Genomic DNA, 21,737 nt, shown 5'->3' with positions numbered 1-21,737 from the left:
GGGCCTCGACCTTATCTACCACAACCAAGTTTTTATCTGCAAATACCAAGTCTAGTATATGTCCCCTATCATGGGTGGGTACCTGTACCAGTTGAGCAAGTTGGATATTGCTACAGGCTTGACACAGTTCTCGGAAGGCCAAGTCATGGGGGCCAGAGGTTAAAATCACCCAGTACTAGAAAATTGGTATGCGAGTTCGAAAGGTCGTAGATCAGATCAATCAGAGATTGAAGGGCTGTCGTGGGCAGAGAGGGCGGTCTATAACATAAAAGACCTGCTACTAAAGTACCTCCTTGAGCCACGATGGAAAAGCCCATAAGCTCAAACCCTGCTATCTTGGTAGTCATCGATTCGGTCAAGGAGATAGAATCTCTGAAGATATAGCCTACCCCACCACCCCTGCCTGAGGTGCGGGGGGTGTGTCTTATCAAGTAGCCTGGCGGGCAAGCCCAGCCCAATTCCATGCCACAGTCCTTCGTGGCCCACGTTTCAGTCACGAACAGTATATCTAGCTGTGACGATTCAATTAATAAAGCAGTCTCAGCGTGGTGCTTTATCAAAGAGCGTGCGTTCAACAAGCCGCAAGACAATGTCTTATGCGGGGTGATGATGGGCTCGGGCTCTAAGTCCTCAGTGGAAGCAGGGTATGGAGGGGCAGGAGCGCCAGAGGCGCCCGGGACACGAACGGGCGCAAACGGGCTTACCTCTGGCGCACCTCCGGCGCATCTACGGCGCCTCCGCTGCACGCATCCGCTGCGCGTCTGCTTACACATCCTAGTTATAGTAGAGAAATGGTCCAGTAAACCTACCTGCCCAATAACACTAAGAAATACGGGCAGTGGGTGACCATCAATGGGAGGAAGGTGGAGGCTCTGAGAGACACAGGAGCCAGCGTGACATCTGTAAGGTGTCAGTGGGTGTCTGAAGAGCAGGTCATTCCCAACGTGCTTCACCCAGTAGTTGCAGCTGACAACTCGGTGCGCCTCTGTAAGGTGGCACAGGTTCCCTTTGAATGGAGGAGGGTCTCAGGTCTCTTGAAGGTTGCTGTGAGTCCATCTATGCCTGTAGACTGTCTGCTAGGTAATGACCTGGAGAGTTCCCCATGGAAGGAGGTGGAACACCAGGCTCATCTGGAGATGTTGGGTCTGCCTGAGTGGATCTGTGTGATCACTCGGTCCATTGGAAGCCAGTAGGGGTGATTCAGCAGACCTGGAGCCTGAAACAGTGGCCCAGGGGCCTGCCAAGAAGAGAAAGGGCAGAGGGCGTGGGAAACCAGCCCCAGCCATTCCCACGGTCCAGGAAGGAGCAGAACCTGAGGGGGATGCCCTGGAACCTACAGGGGAACAGGTTGCCGAACTGGGGGACCTGCCTGAGCTGACCCATTGGCAGCAAGAAGGTGGCCCCTCCAGGGAGGAGTTCTGCAAGGCACAGAGGGAATGCCCTTCTCTCATTGGTGTGCGGCAACAGGCTGCAGACCAGGCAGCAGGTGGAGAGTCCAAAGATCATCTCATTTACTGGGAAGATAGGTTACTTTATAGTGAGCCTAAGGTCGCTGAGCCCGGTGCAGCCCGTGTGCTGGTGGTACTCGAGCGCTTCAGGACCTTCCTAATGGGTCTGGCTCATGACGTGCCTCTCGCAGGACATCTGGGGCAAGACAAGACCTTCCAAAGGCTTGTCACCCACTTCTTCTGGCCCCAGATGAAGAAGCACGTCAGTACATTCTGTAGGACTTGCCAGACTTGTCAGGCGAGTGGCAAGAGCGGAGGAAAGTGCAAGGCACCCCTCCAACCCTTTCCTGTGGTGAGCACCCCTTTCGAGCGGGTGGGCATCGACATTGTGGGGCCACTGGACCCCAAGACAGCCTTAGGCAACAGGTTCATCCTGGTCTTGGTGGACCATGCTACCCGGTACCCCGAAGCTGTCCCTCTCAGGACAAGCACAGCACCCGTGATGGGCCGTGCATTGATGGGGATCTTTTCCCGCGTGGGGTTCCCCAGAGAGGTGGTCTCCGACCGGGGTACCAACTTCATCTCTAGGTACATGAAGTCTCTGTGGGAGGAGTGTGGGGTAACTTATAAGTTCACCATTCCTTACCACCCTCAAGGAAACGGGTTGGTTGAAAGGTTCAACCGAACTCTGAAAGGTATGATTATGGGCCTTGCGGAGCCCATGAGACGGAAGTGGGACGTCTTCCTACCATGCCTGTTGTTTGCCTACAGGGAGGTGCCTCAGAAGTCCTTAGGGTTCAGTCCCTTTGAGCTCCTGTATGGCCACCCTGTTAGAGGACCTCTCATTCTGGTGAAGGAGGGGTGGGAGAAATCCCACGGGAAAACCCCCCAGGATGTGTTCAGCTATACGCACAGCGCTTCAGGAAGCTCGCTCAGGTGAACCTAGAAGCCAGCCAGGAAGAAATTAAAAGATGGTACGATCAGAATACCACTCTGGTCGAATTTCAACCTGGGCAGAAAGTGTGGGTAATGGCGCCAATGGAGCCTTGTGCGCTCCAAGACAAATGGACTGGGCCATATGAGGTCGTGGAGCGCAAGAGCGAAGTAACCTACCTGGTTAACTTGCAGACTCCCAGGCAACCCCTGAGGGTCTTACATGTGAACCGCCTCAAACCCCACTTTGGGAGGTCTGATGTGACAATGCTCCTGGCTACGGATGCTGGAATGGAAGAGGACAGTGACCCTCTTCCTGACCTCCTGGCAGCCAAGGAGCAAGATGGGTCAGTGGATGGTGTGGTCCTCTCGCCCACCCTGACCCCAGAACAGCAGAGGGACTGTCGGCAGGTGTTGGGTCAGTTTGCCTCCCTGTTCTCCCTGACCCCAGGTGTCACCAATTGGTGCATCCATGATGTGGACACTGGAGATAGTCTTCCTGTGAAGCAGAAATTCTACAGGGTAGCTGACAAAGTCAGGGCCAGTATCAAGAAAGAGGTTTCCAAGATGTTGGCGCTAGGGGTAATTGAGCCCTCCAGCAGCCCCTGGGCTAGCCCAGGGGTCTTAGTACCAAAAGCTGCTGCACCCGGTGCCACTCCAGAACTCCGGTTTTGTGTGGACTACCGAGGGCCCAATGCGGTCACTAAGACTGATGCACACCCCATCCCCAGAGCTGATGAGCTCGTGGATCAGTTGGGCACTGCCCAGTACCTCAGTACGTTTGACTTAACATCTGGGTACTGGCAGATTGACTTAACTGAGGAGGCCAAGGAGAGGTCTGCATTTTCAACACCAGAGGGGCACTTCCAGTTCCAGGTCATGCCCTTTGGGTTGAAGAACGCCCCTGCCACGTTCCAGAGACTGGTCAACCAGGTACTGTTCGGGCTGGAGGAATTCAGTGCCGCATACCTGGATGACATTGCTGTGTTCAGTTCCACTTGGGAAGAACACTTGCAACGCCTCTGTGAAGTGTTGAAGGCTCTGCAAAGGCCAGGCCTCACTATCAAGGCCAGTAAGTGCCAGATAGGGCAGGGCTCTGTGGTGTACTTGGGACACCAGGTAGGGAGTGGCCAGGTGGCGCCCCTCCAAGCAAAGATTGATACCATTCTGGCTTGGGAGCCCCCCAAGACCCAGACAGAGGTGAGAGCCTTTTTAGGACTCACTGGGTATTACCGCCGATTTGTCAAGGGATATGGCACCATTGTTGCCCCCTTGACCGAGCTGACTTCAAGGAAGCAGCCCAGGAGAGTGAATTGGACCGAAGCCTGCCAAACTGCTTTTGATGCCCTGAAGACAGCCATGTGCACAGCACCTGTACTCAAGGCGCCTGATTTCTCCGTGAGTTTGTAGGGCAGACAGACGCTTCAGAGCATGGTGTGGGAGCAGTACTCTCACAGATCAACGGCGAGGGCTTGGACCAACCTGTAGCCTTCATTAGCAGGAGGCTACTTCCCAGGGAACAGAGGTGGAGTGCGATTGAAAGGGAAGCTATTGCTGTGGTCTGGGCTCTGAAGAAGCTGAGGCCCTACTTGTTTGGGACTCACTTCCTGGTTCAGACAGACCACAGGCCCCTCAGATGGTTGATGCAAATGAGGGGTGAGAACCCCAAACTGTTGAGGTGGTCCATCTCCCTACAGGGAATGGACTTTATGGTGGAACACCGCCCTGGTACAGAACACGCCAACGCTGATGGTCTGTCCAGGTTTTTCCACCTTAGTGATGAGAACTCCCAAGAGGGTGGATAGTTCTCCCCACTTTCAGCTGGAGGGGACACGTGATAGACCTGGCATCTTTAGCGTGGGTTCCCCTGACTTTTTGCCTCTACCTCCTATATTTTTTATTCTGTGCTGGATTTTGTTTTGCTGGTTTAGATGCTTTGGGCACTTTGCCACTGCTGATCAGTGTCAAAGTGCAAGTGCTCCCTAGGTAAATTCTTATTGTAATTGGTTATCCATGATTGGCATATTTGTGTTACCAGGAAGTCCCTAGTAAAGTGCACCAAGTGTGCCAGGGCTGGTGATTCAAATGCTACTAGTGGGCCTGCAGCATTGATTGTGCCACCCACATGAGTAGCCCTAAAATGGTGTCTCAGGCCTGCCACCGCAGTGCCTGTACGCAGTCTGTGAACTGCCATGCTGACCTGGCCAGTGTCCTCACTGACCAGGCCTAACCCTTCCCTTTCTGTACCCATCGGACACCCCTCTAGAAGGCCCAAGGTACCCCCCTGGGCAGGGTGCAGTGTACGTGAAAGGTAGAGCATGTACTAGTGTGTGCGACATGCTCTGGTAGTGAATTGCAGCCATTTTAGTTTTTCACTATTGAAGGGCTATCTTGCCCATAGGCTATAATGGGGGATGCTGGGTATAAGGTTTACCTGCATATCTTCCCATATGAGCAAGATAGAAATTAAAAGTCTGGTATCCCTGAACTCAGAATTTAATAACACATCTTTTTAGAAGGATGGTTTTTAAATCCTGTGTTTGAAAACAGCGCTTTATAGAAAGTGGCTATTTTCTTGTCTGACCTTTCTGTGTGCTTCTGCCTGTTTGTGAATTGGCTGTCTGGAAGTTGGAGTGACAGGTCTGGGAAATTCCAGGAGGCAGGGTGAGTCAGCCCAGGGCTGAAGGGAGCTATCTGCATTCAGAATAGTGGGAGGAGTTGCACCTGGGACCTGAATAGGGCTGTGCCTGCCTTCCAAAATGCTGGCTCCATCTCCTGCTGAGCGGCTGATGACCTTGCCCCTCTCTCTCAAAGGAAGAAGGTGCCCACTGACAGAATCCACCCAGAACTGGTTTTTGCCGGGCTCAGAGCCCTCCTGCACAAAGGGAACAAAGACTTTTTGGGGTGTAAGTACAGGATCCCAAACCCCTGAACTTTAGACTTCTACAATCAAGGGGAACCTCTGCCAGAAAAAGAACAGCTGGAGAAACTAAGAAGGAAGATTGCCTTGCTGTGTGCTCTGGGGCTGACCTGCTGTTTTGCTGATTCAACTAAAGGAGAGAAGAAGGGAACTTTGCTGTGTGCTGTGACTCCCCTCATCCACTTGAAACCAAGACTTTGCTGTGTGCTGTGTCTTACAAAAGTCTCCAAGGGCCTGAGAAGAGCTGGCCTCCTGTTGGGACCGCAGGGATAGCAAGGTCACAAAGAATCCTTCTACAATTGAGCTGTGTGCGTATCTCTGCACTACCTGGACTCTCTGAAATTTGCCTGCCCGTGTGATCCTTGGAGCTCTGTGTGTGATCGCCACGCAGTGTGGCTGGTTGAGGACTGCTGCACCTTTAATTGGCTATTCTGGCGCTCAAGAGTGCGTCTCTGGGCACTCCCTGAGGCCGCCAGCAAAAGGGGGCCGGAATCGCCGCGGCTGGCCCGATACAACTACTGGAAGAAGTGCTTTTGAATTCCACGACAACGTTGTGCCCAGAACGATCACAGCCGCACCTCGAGCTGAACACCCGAGGCCGGGTTCGCCACAAAGTCACAAGAACCCTTCCCCGCGGCTGGCCTGTAGTCCTCTAACTTCGTTGTTGGGCCGCGCTAGGATTGGTCCCAGCCTGCAGGGATTCCCGCTGCATCAACGCGGGGCCGCGCTGGGATTTGTCCCAGCCTAGAGGGATTCCCGCCGCGTCATCGCTGGGTCGTGCTAGGATTGGTCCCGGCCTGGAGGGCTCTCCCACGCTCGTAGAGGTGAACGAAGCAGAGCCTGAGGCCGGGGAGCGAGTCAGAGGAGAAGAACCGCCCGGACTGCTGGATTCACCCCGCGTTATTGCAAGGTAAGGCTCGCATCCTCGCTTTGAGCCTGCGAGATGAAACAGTACCTGTCAACTTCAGTCTTGCCCGGTTTACCGCTCGCGACAACATAATTGAGGATTGCGGTACCGAGGCCCTGTCCTGGTCAGTGAGTACCATTGGGAGCGTTTGGGGGCATTCAGTTTTTGTCCCTACCCACGGAGTCAGCCGGTTAAGGGTCACAGTAGTTCACAAGCCACGAGGGGCCGTGCGCGCCTTTAAAACTTACCAGGCATTGGGGGCAAGGCATTTTTGAAGTCAACACCGACCTGCCAAGAGAACATTTGTGTCACATTTTTCAAGGAGGCCTATAGAACCTACTGATTCTATGCTTGTGAAGATAATAACCTTCTGTTTAACAAGGATGTACTGCGAGTCCAGAGTTAAAAAGGGACAGTACTGAAGTGAGATCTTGCAAGGATCATACTCAAGAACTATTTTTAAGGACTGATGCAACTTTAATTTATTTATGTGCATTTTTCTTTGGGTGTTTTGATCAGACCTAAAGCTATATAAAGAAATTTATAGTTTTATAACAACCTGTGTGGTGTAACTTTGTGGTGTTTCACTGTATTGCTGTGCGTGTTGGTGCAACTACTTTACACATTGCCTTTGATAAGCCTGTCTGCTCGTGCCAAGCTACCAAGGGGGTGAGCAGGGGTTATCTAAAGAGTGTATCACCCTTACCCTGGCTAGAAGTAAGGGTCCCTATTTGGACAGTGGTACCTACCTCTGCCACCTAGAGACCCCAAGGTCTAACACCTTCTTTATTGGTTTTCATAGCACTCCTAGGGAAGGTCGTCTGAATTTTTTGCGCAGCAGGATCCCATTCCACTGTGTGGAATTCTCCATAGTGAAGAACTCTGTACAGGGTGCAAACACACATTTTTTGGTTATTTTTCTCTGCGTGGACAAATATTTCATCTTAGAGAAACCCATTTTTCTACTCCTTCACTACGCTCTGGGCCAGATGTACAACCCTTTTTTGCAGCCGCAAATGGGAGATCGGACTGTTTGCGACCGCAAAAAAGATTCCAGGAATGAACAAATGCTATTTTGCGAATCACTGACTCGCAAAATAGCATTTGTGACTCTCGCTATTAGGAAGGGGCGTCCCTTCCTAATAGCGAGTTGCCATGTACTGTTGTTTTGCTACCGGATTTGCGGTCGCAAAGCACTCGCAGTTTACCACCTACTTCAAGTAGGCGGTAAACCACTCGCAAACGGGAAGGGGTCCCCAGGGGATTCCTTACCCTTTGTGAGTGTGTGCATAAAGATTTTTTAAGAGCAGGCAGTAGTCCCAGGGACCACTGCCTGCCCTTAAAAAATTGAAACTGAAAAGTTAAATTTTTGCTTTTTTAAATGTATCCCGTTTTGCATTTATAAAAAAGACCTGCTTTATTGAAAAGACACCATTCCTGGGAGTGCTAGCCATTCCCAATGGGGTCGCAAATTGCACTTGCCTCATGAATATTGAGGAAGCATTCAATTTGCGACCCCATTGGGAATCGCAAACAGCGTCTGAGACACCGTTGTACATTACATTTTGAGACTCACACATTGCAAGCTGCTAAGAAACGCAATTTGCGAGTGCCAAAATGCAATCGTCGGATATCTGGCCCCTTTGGGGTTATCCATTCCCCTTGCAACCCTGAAAGAGGGTTTACATCAGCTCTTTGCTGTAGAAAAATATGAACCTTTCCAAACTGTAGAGTAGAAAAGATTATGAGAGTATGCCAACAAACCCCCAATTCTGACCACCTTTGAAATGCGCACTTTCACATGTGGTAGCTGTAGTGTGAATAATTCTCAAGTGAGTCACCGTGCACATACTCCAAATATCAACAGATAGTGTCCCGAGTGGGTTGGTGCAAACACCTACCGCCGTCTGCAATGTTCGTGACATCCTCCATTAGGCATACCTTCCCCGATGCTGCAGCGTAGGTTGACGGTACAGCGAGACTGCATTCGCATGCAGCGGTGCTTCCCTCACGCATCAGGCGGTGCCGCTATACATCCCAACTCGAAGTTGCCTGCAATGAGGGAGCCCACAAAGGTACGTTTCTTCTGCAACAACTTTAAAGGAGAAAATACATGTCAGGACAGCAGCAGTGCCTCGCTTTAAATAGAAAGTCTGACCTGACGCGTTTCGTGCTTAGAAGCACTTTCTCAAGGGCCACAGACATCATGCAAAAGTAATGGACACGGTTAGTCTGTGTAACCACAGTTTTTAAAGATTATTGTCCCCGCCCATCTGGGCGTGGCCACCCCAGTGGACTGTGGTAGCTGTCGTGTGAATAATTCTCAAGTGAGTCACCGTGCACATACTCCAAATATAAACAGTTAATGTCCGCAGTGGGTTGCGGCAAACACCCACCGCCATCTGCAATGAACGTGACATCCTCCATTAGATATACCTTCCCTGATGCCACAGCATAGGTTGACGCTACAGCGAGACTGCATTCGCATGCAGCGGTGCTTCCCTCTCGACTCAGGCGGTGCCACTATACATCCCAACTCGAAGTTGCCTGCAATAAGGGAGCCCACCAAGGTATGTTTCTTCTGCCACAACTTTAATGGAGAAAATACATGTCAGGACAGCAGCAGTGCCTCGCTTTAAATAAAAAGTCTGGCCCGACATATTTTGTGCTTAGAAGCACTTTCTCAAGGGCCGCAGACATCATGCAAAAGTAATGGACACGGTTAGTCTGCCTAACCACAGTTTTTAAAGATTATTGTCCCCGCCCATCTGGGCGTGGCCACCCCAGTGGACTGTGGTAGCTGTAGTGTGAATAATTCTCAAGTGAGTCACCGTGCACATACTCCAACTATAAACAATTAATGTCCCCAGTGGGTTGCGGCAAACACCCACCGCCGTCTGCAATGTTCGTGACATCCTCCATTAGATACACCTTCCCTGATGCCACAGCGTAGGTTGACGCTACAGCGAGACTGCATTTGCATGCAGTGGTGCTTCCCTCGCGACTCAGGCGGTGCCACTATACATCCCAACTCGAAGTTGCCTGCAATGAGGGAGCCCACAAAGGTATGTTTCTTCTGCCACAACTTTAATGGAGAAAATACATGTCAGGACAGCAGCAGTGTCTCGCTTTAAATAAAAAGTCTGGCCTGACGTATTTTGTGCTTAGAAGCACTTTCTCAAGGGCCACAGACATCATGCAAAAGTAATGGACACGGTTAGTCTGCCTAACCACAGTTTTTAAAGATTATTGTCCCCGCCCATCTGGGCGTGACCACCCCAGTGGTCTGTGGTAGCTGTAGTGTGAATAATTCTCAAGTGAGTCCCTGTGCACATAATCCAAATATCAACAGTTAATGTTGCCAGTGGGTTGCGGAAAACACCCACCGCCATCTGCAATGTTCGGGACTTCCTCCATTAGCCATACCTTCCCTGATGCCGCAGCGTAGGTTGACGCTACAGCGAGATTGCATGCGCATGCAGCGGTGCTTCCCTCGCGACTCAGGCAGTGCCGCTATACATTCCAACTCGAAGTTGCCTGCAATGAGGGAGCCCACAAAGGTACGTTTCTTCTGCCACAACTTTAATGGAGAAAATACATGTCAGGACAGCAGCAGTGCATCGCTTTAAATAGAAAGTCAGACCCGACGCGTTTCGTGCTTAGAAGCACTTTCTCAAGGGCCGCAGACATCATGCAAATGTAATGGATACGGTTAGTCTGTGTAACCACAGGTTTAAAAGATTATTGTCCGTGCCCAACTGGGGGTGCTCACCCCAGTGGCCTGTGGTAGCTGTAGTGTGAATAATTCTCAAGTGAGTCAACATGCACGTACTCCAAATATCAACAGTTAATGTCGCCGCCCCAGGTGGGCAGGGACAATAATCTTTAAAACCTGTGGTTACACAGACTAACCGTGTCCATTACATTTGCATGATGTCTGCGGCCCTTGAGAAAGTACTTCTAAGCACGAAACGCGTCGGGCCAGACTTTCTATTTAAAGCGAGGCACTGCTGCTGTCCTTACATGTATTTTCTCCATTAAAGTTGTGGCAGAAGAAAAGTACCTTTGTGGGCTCCCTCATTGCAGGCAACTTCGAGTTGGGATGTATAGCGGCACCGCCTGAGTTGCGAGGGAAGCACCGCTGCATGCGAATGCAGTCTCTCTGTAGCGTCAACCTACGCTGCGGCATCAGGAAAGGTATGCCTAATGGAGGATGTCACGAACATTGCAGACGGCGGTGGGTGTTTGCCGCAACCCACTCGGGACATTAACTGTTGATATTTGGAATATGTGTGTTAGACCTGGCACCATTGGCGTGGGTCACCCTTCCATTTTTGTCTGTGCCTCAATGTATTTTTGTGCTGGTGTTAGCTGCTCGGGGCACTGTGCCACTGCCATCCAGTGCCACAGTGCAAGTGCTCCCTATGGTAAAATGTATTATGTGAATTGACTTCCATGTTTGGCTTATTTGGTTTACTATCAGTCCCTAGTAGAGTGCACCAGGGGTGCCAAGGGCTTGTATATCCAAATGCTGCTAGTGGGCTTGCAGCACTGGTTGTGCCACCCACAGAAGCAGCGGGGTAAAATGTGTCTAAGGTCTGCCATTGCAGAACCTGCATGCAGTCTGGTACTGTCATGCTGACTGGGCAAGTGTCCCCACTTGCCAGTCCCTAAACCTTCCCTTACCTTCATGTTAGTCACCCCTATGGTAGGCCCTAGGGCAGGGTGCATTGTAAGGATAAGGTAGGACATGCCCTGAAGTGTGTGGCATGTCCTAATAGTGAATTACAGCCATTTTCGTTTTCACTATTGTAAGGCTACCTGCTCTCCATAGGCCAGAATGGGCTGCTAGATTATAACACTCTATAATCCTAGCGGACTCAGGAAGCATGGTAGAAATTCTTGTTTAGTATGCCTGAACTCAGAATAATAAAATACTTCTTTTAGTAAAGTTTATTTTAATATCCTGTGTTTGTAAATACTACTTTTAGAAAGTTAGTATTTACTGACCTAGCCATTCAGTCCGCCTCTGCACTGTGTATGTGTTCTGCCTAGCAACAGTAGGAGCAGGTCTGGGGAATTCCAGGAGACCGGCTGGCTGCCCGGTGGTGGGTAGAGAGATTACACCAGGATGGGGGGGGGGAGTACACCTTGACTCTTGAATAGACCTGTGCTCTGCCACCACAAAGCCGGCTCCGCCCCCTGTGGAGCGGCTGATGTCTCTGCCCTGCTGCTGAAAGGAAAGAGCAGAGTCACCACAACAAAGTGCTCCAAAACTGGACTGAGCCAGGCCCAGGCCCCCTGGCGACAAAGAACAAAAGATTTGCGCTTTAAAAGAAGGAGCCCTGCTCCTAAGAGATCAGATCCTGCTTGTGACCAAGAAGAACGCTCTGCCTGAGGAGGAGGAACCTGAAGCTGAAGGAGGAAAGCTGTACCTAAGTCTGGAGGACTTGCCTGCAGTGGTTGCCTTGCTGCCAAGGGAGAGAAGAAACTTGCAAAGACTTGCTTTATTTATCTATTCAGAGACTTGTGCTCACAGCAATCTCCAAGGGCTTGATTGAGCTTGCCCCCTGAACTGAACCCCAGGACCAGTGGGTTCACCGTGTTTCCGCTCGTCTGAGAATCGAGCCGTGTGCTTTCTCCCGCCGGAGTGCTCTGCGCACCTTCGCCCCTCCAAGGGCCGTGACACCCAGAAGCCTGGCCGCCTCCACTCGCCGAGAGCCCCGCTCTACCTGAGTCGCTCTTGACCCATCGGGTCTGGCCGACCGCTTCCCTGTCACCTGCCTGCTACTGGAGCGTGCTTGGTGCCCCCTTGCCCTCCCGCCAGATTTCTACTTGGAACGCGAGTTCAAGCCCCGGACGGCCGCCCGTACGTCGTAACGTATCCGGCCGCCCCGCTTCGCCTCCAAGAAAGATTCTGACCGCGCCGCCCCCTGAAGTGACCTCCCGCACAGTCCGTGTCGGAGGCCCTGGGCCGCGCCTGTCTACTGAAAGCCGCCCGCTGGTTCTCGATCTGGAGACCCTCAAGGTGCAGAACCTGCCCCCCCACCGAAGACTCGTCCAACACACCGCACGCTCCCAGGTACAGTGAACTCTCTCTCGGACTCGGGGTCCGCAACGTTCTGATTTCTCCGCATCACTGTACCTCGGGTGCGCTGCGCATCACCGATACTGGACAAACTCGAAAGAGCACTACGAAGCGCCCGTAACAGAACAACCTATCAAAGAAGAGAACAGTGCCTAATTATCATCTTGTGGCCCCCATTCCGCAACCGTTATTTATGGTCTTGTACTAAGCCTGCATCACAACGAAGCTTTTATATGAAGGATACGTATTTTTGATACAACTTACGCCTGGTGTCCATTTGTGGGTGATCTTTGTGATTTACTGTGTGTTATCATAAATGCTTAACTTACTTAGCGCCCTGAAGTTTAGCCCTGACTGCTCGCGCCACACCACCTATAGGGTGAGCAGGGGTTGTTCTGACGGGGTAATTCTCTTGCCCTGAATAGAAGAAGGGACCACTGCTTGTCACAAGTACCTACCTGTGCCAACCAGGGGTTCCCCATTCTAACAATGTGCATGGTGACTCACTTGAGAATTATTCACACTACAGCTACCACAGGCCACTGGGGTGGCCATGCCCAGATGGACGGGGACAATAATCTTTAAAAGCTCGGGTTACACAGACTAACCGTGTCCATTACTTTTGCATGATGTGTGCTGCCCTTGAGAAAGTGCTTCTAAGCATGAAACGCGTCGGGACAGACTTTCTATTTAAAGCGAGGCACTGCTGCTGTCCTGACATGTATTTTCTCCATTAAAGTTGTGGCAGAAGAAACGTACCTTTGTGGGCTCCCTCATTGCAGGCAACTTCGAGTTGGGATGTATATATATATATATATTCACCATAGGTTTCACACATGTTATAGTTAGGTGGATATTTCACTCATAAAAAAACCAATGAAATTCCCCCGTTATAGTTAGTTCAGATAACTATAACTCGCGCGGCCGCCACTCTATCACAAGGATGATGTCATCAGTGATGTCATGAGTGATATCACTGACCATGTCATGAGTGATGTAATATATGACGTCATCAGCAGTGGACAGCGGTCGCGCGAGTTATAGTTATCTGAACTAACTATAACGGGGGAATTTCATTGGTTTTTTATGAGTGAAATATCCACCTAACTATAACATGTGTGAAACCTATGGTTTTTTAAGTGAATATATATATATATATATATATATATATATATATATATATATATATATATATATATATATATATATTCACAGAAAAAACCATAGGTTTCAGGCACGTTATAGTTAGGAATTAGCATTTAAAAAACCTCAGAAATTCATTTGAGATGTCATCAGTGATGTCATGAGTGATGTCACTGACCATGTCATGAGTGATGTAATATGTGACGTCATCAGCAGTGCATTGCGGGCGCGCGAGTTATAGTTAGCTGAACTAACTATAACGGGGGAATTTCAATGGTTTTGTACAAGTGAAAAGTCCAGCTAATTATAACACCCCTGAAACCTATGGTTTTTTCAGTGAATTTCTGAGGTTTTTTAAATGCTAATTCCTAACTATAACGTGCCTGAAACCTATGGTTTTTTCTGTGAATTTCAAAGGTTTTTTAAATGCTAATTTCTAACTATGCCTACAGAGATAGGACATGTGAAGAAAGAAGAAAAAATGCACAGAAAGAAACAAAAGAAGTGCAGAAGTCCTCAAATACGAAGATAAGTGCAGGAAGAAGGATAACGTGCAGAAAGAACAAAAAGAAGAGCAGAAAGAAGCCTTGTTGCAAAATCATCCTGTACCCTCAACTTTTTCAGAAGGATACTGGTGGTAACTGAGTCTGACTAACCAGTCCTAGAGCCAGTGCTATGTTAAAAGACACTTAGAATACAGTGAAAACACCTACATACACTAGGGAACATTATGCGTTGGGGTCCCCCTGTGATTAGCCTGACCTCCTCTGTAAGCCCCTAGTATATAATAGGGCATGGGGATTAAAACTACCTCTTAAAACAGGCCACAGGGCGTTTTTGCACACATTAACTCAGGCCCCGTCCCCTCCCTTCACCACTGTGTAAACACGCCCTGTGTCCGTTTTTAGTTGGGAGATTAAGTTCATTTGAATCCTGAGGGTCCCTAGGGTCCAACTAGCCCACTAGGTACCTCCAGTAAGTGCCACAGAGCTGCGTTGCAGAGAGGTGTAAAAAGTGGCACGGCCAGGACCACCTCTCTGCAATGCAGCTCAGTGGCGCTTACTGGAAGCACTTGGTGGGCTAGTTAGCCCCCAGGGGCCCTCAGTATTGAAGGGAAATTATATCCTCAATTTAAAATGTGCCATAGTGTGTGTTTGCACACGTCACCTCAGGCCCCTCCCCTCCCTTCCCCACTGTGTAAACGCGCCCTGTGGCTGTTCTAAGTTGAGAGATTAAGTCCCCTTGAATCCTAAGGGTCCCTAGGGTCACACTAGACCACTAGGTACCTCCAGTAAGCGCCACAGAGCTGCGTTGCAGAGAGGTGTAAAAAGGGGCTTGGCCTCAGAACACCTGTCTGCAGCGCAGCTCCCTGGTGCATACTGGAGATGCCTATTGGGGGCGCGTTTGCAGAGTGCTGCACGGAGGGGGCATGGCCTCCGGCACGATGCCAGTCTTTTATTTATTTTATTTTTTTAAGTAGGGGGGCTCCCCTTCTTATTCTAATTTATTGGCCCTGATGACCCCATCCCCCAGGGCCTGTCTCCTAATTATATTTTTTTGACCCCAATCCCCAGGGCCGGCCACTGTTTTTTATTATTTTTTAAAAATATATATTTATAGACACACCTAGGACATGCTGGACAAACCGTACGTACCTATCACCATGACGATTTGCGTGATAGTCATTAAAAGGCGACTATGCATGCAATGAATCCACGTGGAATGTATTTACACCACTAGTGAAGCTCTGACATGTCTGATGCCCTACCGTGCCTAATCCCGGTAGACACCCTTGTCGTTTATTTATACAAACATGGGTAGCTATTGACGGGCACATTTAATACACATGCACACCAAGCCATTCAAAGGGGATTCGACAAAAATTCGACCAAAACTATGCAAGAAACCCCCCTCACGGTTAATAAAACACACATCCACTGCTGGATGTGTAATACTTTTTATTTTACTCTCTGGAAAGGGGACGAACATCACTTGAGAGTCACAGCGCGCTCCTGACAGAGCCCAATGCTGTGTTACACCCACCATTGCCTGCCGAGTGCCACACACCTCTGTGTTGTATTCCACTAGCTAGTGCATATGCTATGACACTCTCTAGCCCATGTGCACTGTAACACCACCCCGTGAATATGTCATTCCACACTTGTCTTCGCACGGGTTATATTGCCCAATCTAACGTGCCTTCCTCGATGCCTATGTTATAACGCACAGTGCTATGCCATACATATTACAATCTGGGATCCATATCTTTGTCACAGTGCATATGCAACGTTACACTCCCCAGCACATATTTTATATTACAACTTTAGAGACTAGTTAGGTTACACAACACTGCCCTGTGCATATTACACTCCAAGGCGCATATCGCATAGCACGCGCTAGTGCCTGTGCTATCTCGCGCTCTCCAATGAATCTGTCACTGTGCACAATGTATTGCATATTATATTTCACGCCTGGTTCATCTTATATCACACTTTTTGGTGCATAGTTTATACCATACACTATATCTAGTTTTCATTTTCAATCGTGCTCTCAGGACTATGTTCTATATAACACTGTGTTCACCTACCCTTTTCACAGGCATTACATTTTGCGATAGGGGGTGGAGGGTCAGGGGGTGTTTCTGCCAAGTGAGCCCGGAGTCACAGTCACAAACGTCCTCTTCTTCCTGAATAAAAGTGAGATTATGCTGCATACTTGTTCATATTTTAAGTAGTTTGCACAGACACAATGTTTTAAAAACAATAAAGTTCCTAATACCCGCCTTCTCTGAACAGTTAGCTTGCTGCCCCATCCCCCTCCTCCCTATCTTCTGTTGTGTAAATCCATGGACTAGCCTCCTCCCTCCTGCCATGCATGGTCTGATGTGCTGCCACTGCCCTCAATTTAGTATGATGTACCAGTCCACTCCTCCTGCCCTCCATTGCCCAATTCTATGCCCCATCATTGACCTCCTGCTTAAACTCTGTGCTTAGCTTGCTGCCCCTATTCTCCTTCCCCCTGCCCTCCGATGTCTTTGTGCATGCCCCTGCTCCATCCTTTTTGCCCACCATGTCCCATGGACCTGCCACTCCTATCTACTCTGAGTGTTCTGTTGAGCTGCCACTCCCCTCCCACCTGCCTAGCATTATCAGATGACTGTAACCTGTCCCTGCCACCTCCACCCTGCCTGTCCACATGCCATGCCCCTATCCTCTTCCTCCTGTCCTACATGGTCCATTGTACTGCCACACCCTTCTGCCCTCCCTGGTCTGTTGTGCTGCAACTGCTCCTCCTGCCTGCCCCGTGTGGTCTGTTGTGAGGCCCCTTCCCCTGAACTTTCTTGTCTGTGCACAGGTCCTGACCCTCCCTTCTATCCTCCATCGTCCTTTGTGCATGCCCCTGCACCCTCCTTCTTGCCCATCATAGCCATTGTGCTGCCACTAACCCTCCCACTTGCCATGCATGGTCTTCTGTGCTGCCATGGCCCCTCCCACCTTCCCTGTGTGGTCAGTTAGCTGCCCCTGACCCCCTCCCACCTTCCCTCCATGGTCTGTGTGTATGCCATCACAGTCTCACTGTTGCTCTTCATGGTGTGTCTTGCTTCTAGTGCCCATCCTGCCTGACCTCCATGGCTATCTTGCTGCTCCTGCCCTGCCCCCCTTGCCCCCAGCCCTCTGTTTACATGTGCAGACCCCTACTCCCTCCCTCCTGGCTTGTCTGTTCCATTGTAATGCCCCTGATCCGTCCCTCCTGCCCTTTATGGTCTGTTATGCTGCAGCTTTCTCTCCTGTCTGTCCATTATGGTCAGCTAGCTACCATTGCCTCTTGCCCCTCTGTTCTCTGTTGTCCATGTGCATGGTCCTGTCCCCTCCCTCTTGCTTTCTATGGATTGTTGTGCTGCACTCCCGTCCTGCATGCCCTGTGTGGTGTATTGTGCTGCTGCAAACCCTGATGCCTGCCCTGCAGGGTCAGTTTGGTGCACCTCTCCATGTCACTCCTGTCCTCTGTTATCCAAGTCCATGTCCCTATCCCATTTCCTTCCATGATCCAATGTACCATACTTGCGAACATTTTGAACTTGGTAAGAGGGAGATTTTGAAAAAAAACTGGGGTATTGATTTTCCCCTTTGAGTTACATTGAAAAAGAGGATATTGTAGACAGGAGACAGATCAAATAAAGCCCATTTGAGCTTAAAAACATTGGACGTTTCCTGGCTGAATCGGGTCTGTTGGCATGTATGGTTGTACTACCATTGCCTCTTCCTTCTGCCCACAATGGTCTATTACATTGCCACAGCCTTGAAGGAGGGTAGATTTTATATCACAGGGGGCCCCTGGCCCGTTCTGTCCACACCTGAAGTATGAGACCCTTGTCCTTGCCCTGCCAGCCGCATTTGTAGGCCGTATTAAATTGACCAGCGGGTCCTGTGTTGCTATATAATTATCCTGAGACAACCTTACCACTCAGCCAGCATAAAACCCCTGTGTAGGCCCTTCTGTTCAATATGTAGGCCTCTTTGTTAAATTGACCATAGCTCTGCAATTTTAGTGTATAGCAGTCTGAAGGCAGGTCTGCGAGGCCTTCTGCTCCAAACTAGTAGCCCCACCCTACCCGAGTGCTCCGTGCTCGGTATCAAAGTTCAACATCCCCTTGAAGCTGTCGACATACAGTAGACTGCATCCTGGACTGGTACTTGCTTCCTGGGCAGGTTTCCCGCTTTTAAGGAAGTGGCAACCGCAGAGCGTCAAGTTAGGAGAACTGAGGAGATTTTATACATGAATATATTGAATTCCCGTACAATACCTATTATTTTCTGCTTGCTCTATGGAACTTACGATAAGCGATTAGCCTGAGAGACTGACCTTTTCACCCAGTCCATTGTCAGCATTAAGTGGGTAAATGACGAAATGTCTGGTAAAATCTGCAGACGAAGCTTTTGGGGAGCATACGTAGGTAGATGTAGCGTGCAAAGGAGCCCACAAAATGATATAAAAAGGGAGCACCCACAGATATCGACGGACTACCTCGCTGTCTGTATGTAGGTTAACAGGCTGTGCAGGTTTTCCCCAAGAGCTGGGAGCTCTTGTCTTCCTTTGCTTAAAATGTCTTGCTCTGCTTTGCTTGAAGTATCTTATTCTATTTTACCTATATGAAATGTCATGTTATGTTTAACCATTGTTCTCTTTACTTTTGCATTTAAAAGATTTTGCATTGTAATTGCAGGAATGCTTGCTCTAAGAGTAAACGTGAGTGTTCCTACTTCCTAGGTAACATTTTCCTTGGTGTAACTTGTTTCTCATGATGCATTTATAGATGTGTTTTCTCTCTCTCTCTGTCAGTACATTAATTGAGATACAGAGAATATCATGACAGCTGTATGATTATCTAGATTCTGTATTTTGTACTTTATGTCTCTATTCTGCGGTTTCTTTGAAGTTGCATCTTCTCATTAAACTGCCATTGTATTCTGCCTCCAATTCCATGTCTCATATGTCTGTTTTCTTCATTTTTGGAGCAAGCGTTCCTAGGCACCCCGGCTCAAATTAAGGTGCCCCTTTTGTCCCTGACTCACTCTCCTGCTCAGTTCTGTGGTGGCTCCCGGGGCTCTGGGGACCGCCCCTAGCTTCCTTGACCCGTAATAGATCTTCCCTCCAACAGCCTCTCTTACAAGTCCTGTATTGTTGGTTTGTTGCCCCTGCCCCCTTTCCACTGCCCTCCATAGTCTGTTGTGCTTCCACGGCCCTTCCTGCCTGCTCAGTGTGGTTAAATTGTTTCCTTTGCACCCTCCTACCTGCCTTCAATTTTCAGAGTCCGTGCCCCTGGCCTCTGCCTCTCAACAGTATCCTAATGAACAACTAGATTGCTAACATTCTATATTTATTACAAACGTGTGGAACGCCTGACATCATCTTGATGTAATAAAAACTGTAATACCTAGAGCATTTCCTTTAGAAATTACATATATGAGAGGGTCTTATTGGCATCAAAATTATGGTTAGTGCTCTAAAAGACTAAAATAAGGACATATTTTCTGAGTTTTCAAATAGCGACAAAGCACTTTTAAATTATTTGTTATCTTTATGTTTTTTTATCCAGTTGACCACTTGATTAAATGTTGCACTTAGGGGAGAGGATGTGGTGTTACTTCCAGAACTGCAGACTTTGCAACTGGGGAACCAGGTGGAAGTTTCTGCTTCAGCTCGACATTCTGTGATTCTGGTCAAATCACTTAGTCTCCCCATGTCTACAACTAAAATGAATTTGTTCTTGTGTGATGTAACCAATGCTCATGTAAAGCACTCCAATACCTGACAAGTCTGCACTATATAACACTGCAAAACCACAAAATTATAAGTGTTTTGCACACTTCTGTCATTGGGCTATATTTGGGCTATATCTGGGTGATTTTGGGCTACATTTGGGCTCTTTTGTCTCCGGTGGCCATCTTGGGAGATTTATTTGTTATGAAGTTTCCTAATTTCCTCATGTACTGCAGTCTCCTCAGTAGGAAATGCTTTCAGTTTTTTACTTTGATTCCATCATGAAGGTATTCAGATATGTCACACATTTGCCATAAATTCTGAATGTTAGCACTCTAGTTGCTCATTAGATCACTGTAGTAAAACTACTGTTCACCATGGAAGTCTGCTCCTGGTATTAAAAGTGCATGTTTCAGTCTGCATGTCAGAATTTTTTAATGAAATAGAAGAGGATTTGAGAAGTCACTCAAAATGTGCCCTCATTTTCTTTCTTCAGCATTAATCATAATTTCTATGGCAAAATGAACCCCCTCATTGTGTTCCTTTTTAAATTAAATGTTTTAAGTGTTACCAGTTTATTCCAATCAAGATGGCTTCAGGTGTGCCATACTTTTGTCATAATGAAGACAGTAAGCGCTCTAGTTGTTTTTAAGAACATTCTTGGACATTCTGTCATTGGGCTATACTTGGGCTACATCTGGGTGATATTTGGGCTACATTTGGGCTCTTTTGTCTCTGGTGGCCATCTTGGGAGACTTATTTGTTATGAAGTTTCCTAATTTCCTCATTTACTGCAGTCTCCTCAGTAGGAAATACTTTCAGTTTTTTACTTTGATTCCATCAAGAAGGCATTCAGATGTGTCACACATTTGCCATAAAATCAGAATGTTAGCACCCTTTTTGCTCATTAGATCACTGTAGTAAAGCTACTGCTCACCAGGGAAAACTGCTGCTGGTATTGAAAGTGCATGTTTCAGTCTGCATGTCAGAATTTTTTAATGAAATAGAAGAGGATTTGAGAAGTCACTCAAAATGTGCCCTAATTTTTCTTTCTGCAGCACTAATCATACTTTTTATGGAAAAATGAACCCCCTCATTTTGTTCCTTTTTAAATTAAATGTTTTAAGAGTTACCACTTTAATCCAAGCAAGATGGCTTCAGGTGTGCCATACGTTTATCATAAGTAGGACGGTTAGCGCTCTAGTAGTTCTTTGGAACACTCTGGGAAGCTGCACAAGAACACAAAGGAATCAACTGACAGTCTCTGCCCTTGTTGGATGTACATGTTTTACTGAGAATGTCAGACTTCATTCTCACATGACTGAGAAAGATAATGTGAATTTACAGAAAATAAGCTCTCAGTTTAGCTTATAGATCACCTTCCAAACCTCTGTGGTAAAAGAATGAGAAAATATTTTTCTCTCAATCATGATATCCCAGCAGAAGGCTTTTTCACATGGTGAAATCACCTTAGAACATACCACAATTCCTAAAATGAGTATGGTACCATCAACAAATGATTTATAATGTAACTAAAGTCTTAAAACCTTCTATTAACTGCAATGCTTTTTAATGAGGTGCTATCATGTATATTGGTCCCAAGATGGCTGCCAACACTTCTTGGATGAAGTGCTGACAGCCAATCAGATCTCAGGATGAGATGTGTGGTTAGGCTCCGCCCACATATATATATGCTTTTAAATGATATTTTCTCAGGAAATACTGAACAGATTTACACCAAACCTACAAAAGGCACTTCCTTGACCTGAGGACTAGCTCTCTGCCAAATTTCAAGTAATTCTGTTCAGCCGTTCGGGCTGTAGCTGTGTCTAAAGGTCCTATGGAAAAATGCATGGGAAAAACGCGTTTTGGGACCCCCCTTTTATCTCAGCCCCCGCTTGACGAATCCCCCCGAGACTTTCAGGGTAGGAGCGGAGCGTAGCGCCCCACCTATTTTGAAAATTTCGCGAGGATTCGTCGACCGGCGCCAAAGTTATTCAAAATAGAATGTTGCGGATTTCCTATGGAAACGTGGTC

This window comes from Triturus cristatus, chromosome 6 (genome assembly GCF_964204655.1).
Source record: "Triturus cristatus chromosome 6, aTriCri1.1, whole genome shotgun sequence".
NCBI lineage: Eukaryota > Metazoa > Chordata > Amphibia > Caudata > Salamandridae > Triturus > Triturus cristatus.
Note: the sequence above shows the minus strand (reverse complement) of the source record.